The sequence below is a fragment of the Harpia harpyja genome (genome assembly GCF_026419915.1).
Source record: "Harpia harpyja isolate bHarHar1 chromosome W unlocalized genomic scaffold, bHarHar1 primary haplotype SUPER_W_unloc_3, whole genome shotgun sequence".
Lineage (NCBI taxonomy): Eukaryota > Metazoa > Chordata > Aves > Accipitriformes > Accipitridae > Harpia > Harpia harpyja.
The window spans coordinates 32,341-35,461 of NW_026293185.1; the positions used below are offsets into that span (position 1 = coordinate 32,341).

General features: G+C 41.5%; 1 long non-coding RNA gene across 1 annotated transcript in view; it reads right to left on the reverse strand.

Annotated features, from left to right (window-relative positions):
* Window positions 1–259: 259 nt before the first annotated feature.
* Window positions 260–3,121, reverse strand: part of LOC128138146 (uncharacterized) — a 4,928-nt gene continuing 2,066 nt past the window's right edge. Inside the window, exon 3 of the long non-coding RNA XR_008233962.1 lies at window positions 260–632. This is a non-coding gene — a long non-coding RNA (uncharacterized LOC128138146). The remainder of the gene's footprint in view (window positions 633–3,121) is intronic.

Below are 3,121 nucleotides of genomic sequence, written 5' to 3' on the forward strand. Positions count from 1 at the left end.
GAGGGCTGTAGCGAGAGTCTGGTGGCAGGAGAGAGCAGAGGAAGGAGCTCTGCCCTCCTTGCAGCTTCGTGCCCGGTCCCCTGGCGCAGTCTTCCCATGTGTGTCAGGGCCGGAGAGTGCAGGGCAGACAGGCTTCTGTGATGCTGGAGCACAGCGCGGCGGGGAAAGCCCCCAGTGCACCGGGCTGAGGAACTGGCTTGCAGATAGGCAGGAAAGGTCCCCATCCCACAGCATCGCCGCCTGCTGCCAGCCCAGTTTTAAATACCTTAGAGGGAGAGTTAAGTTTTGAAGAAATTGGTGGTGGTGGTGCAACAAGTGAACGAGAAACTAGACCCTTCTTTAAATCTTTAACAATGAAACTAGGAAAGCAATGGGTCACTCAGCAGTTTTTGTATGTGCCAAATTCTCCTAAACTCCTGTTAGGGAGAGATCTATTTGAGAACTCAGAGGCAGAAATTAAATTTAAAAATGGAGAGATTAAGATTTTAATTCCAGAAACTAAACGTATCGAAGCAGTGGCTTTGTTGTTACAGGATGGTTATCGAAAGCAGAAGATTATACCAGTCAAAGTATAATGCTGTAATTCCAATCGTCTGGACTGGGAAGTTCCCAGTAAATCCAAAAAGCAGAACCTGTGGGACTTGATTTAAAGCCAGGATCGAATCCGCTAAGAATTAAACCATACCCTCTAAAACTGGAAAGCCGGAAAGGGTTAGTATTGATAATACAAAAATTTTTAAGATGTAAATTGTTAACAGAATGCGAATCCAAATATAACACCCCGACCTTGCCTGTTAAAAGGCTAATGAAAAAGATTATAGATTAGTTCAAGACCTCAGAGCAATAAATCAAATAGTACAAGATATTCATCCGGTAGTAGCAAATCCTTATACTTTGTTAACAACCCCAACAGAGAAACGAGAATGGTTCACAGCGTTAGACTGAAAAGATGCCTTTTTCTGCATTCCCTTGGATCCCAACAGTCAAGAGCTTTTTGCTTTTGAATGGGAAAATCCTGAGACTGGGAGAAAAACACAATATACACGGACAGTCTTGCCTCAAGGCTTTAAGAATAGTCTTACCATTTTTGGAAATCCATTGGCACGAGAATTAGAGATTTGGAAGAAAGAAAATAATCAAGAAATCTTGTTGAAATATATGGATGATCTGTTAATTGTAGCTGAGATGGAAGAACAATGCACAAAGTTAACTATTAACTTTTTGAACTTTTGGGGAATCAGTGGATAGCGAGTGTCAAAAGAAAAAACCCAAATAACCCAGAAAGAAGAAACTTATTCGAGTTTTAAAATCCTGAAAGGACAGAGACAATTAGGAACTGAGACAAAGGAGGCAATTTGTCATCTCCCCGACCCTAAGACTAACAAATTGATGACGAGCATTTCCAGGAATGGTTGCGTGGTGTCACCTGTAGATTATCAGTTGTGGCTTGCGGGTCCGACCTTTATAGGAGCAGCTCAAAACCTCAAACAATGGATTGGACTGATGCCGAGAAAGCTACTTTCAAAGAATTGAAACAGGCTGTAATAGGGGTGCCAGCCCTAGGCCTGCCAGATCTCACAAAGACATTTGAACTTTTTACTCGTGAAAGAAAAGAGGTATAGCTCTGGGTATCCTGGCCCAATATTTAGGGCCAAGTGGGCAAGCTGTGGCCTACTTCTCGAAGCGATTAGATCATGTGAGTCTGGGATGCTCTGGTCATCTGAGAGCTGTCGCTGCAACTGTGCTACTGATCCAGGAAGCTCGTAAGTTCACCTGAGGACAAAGGATTACTGTACGTTTCCCATATGATAACTGTTGCGCTAAAACAGAAAGGGGGGCATTGTTTATCCCCTAGCAGAATGCTGAAATACCAAGTGGTGTTGCTGGAACAAGATGATGTTTACTTAAGAACTACTACCGCCGTTAACCCTGTTGCGTTTTCAACAACTGATCAAATTAAAGGAGAACTGGAGCGTGACTGCTTGCAGACAATCGAAAGAGTTTACTCCAGCTGACTGGATCTCTGAGATGTGCCACTAGAAGAAACAGACTGGGAACTATATACCGACAGAAGCGGTTTCATCTGTGAAGGAAAACGTTTATCAAGATAGACAATAACTACCGAGGAGGTAATTGCGTTGCGAACTTTGCCTTCGATGATATCTGCCCAAAAGGCTGAATTGAGAGCTCTTATTCGAGCTCTGGAACTAAGTCAAGGAAAGCGAGTCAACGTTTGGACAGACTCAAAGTAGGCTTTTGTAGTAGTACATGCACATGGAGCGATACGGAGAGAAAGAGGACTGTTATCTGCACAAGGAACCACCATTCAGCATGCAGAACAAATACCGAAATTGTTAGAAACCGTTCAAAAACCAACAGCAGTCACGATAACGCACGGTAAAGCACATCAGTTAGGTAAGACTGTTCCTAACGCAGGTAACCGACTGGCTGATAAAGCTGCTAAAGAGGCTGCAGAAAAAGGCATCCTACCACTACTTCCAGAGAAAAGTATAAAATTGCCTAAAGAAAGTCCAAATTATAATGAAAAAGATGGAAGAATTAATTGTTAGATTGCAGGCTAACAAAATGAAACAGGACAGGCTATAACACCGACAGGTCAAATAATAGTCCCGCCCACAATAATAAGAGAAATCGCCCGAGCTGAACATAACAAAGTATATCGGGGAACAGAAAGTAAAATATGACAAAGATTGTTTAAACAATTATAAGCGGATGTGAAATTTATATATAAAATGATCCCCAAATCAGTAATAAGATTATCTTTGGAATTATTAAATAAGGAAATTTTTAGGGGAATATTAGCAAATTGATTTTATAGAATTGCCTTGAAAAGAAGGATCTATCCTAGTTTTAGTTGATATCTTTACTGGGTGGCCCGAGGCTTTCCCTTGTCGCACCAACAAAGCAAGAGAAGTAGTTAAAGTCTTGCTCAAAGAGATAATACTAAAATATGGCGTGCCTGTAAGAATGTCATCTGACAATGGCCCTCATTTTATAGCAAAGATGATGAGACAAGTTGAGCAAAGTATTATCTATAGATTGAGACTATCACACCCCATATAGACCACAAGCAAGTGGGGAGAAAAAAAAAAAAAAAAAA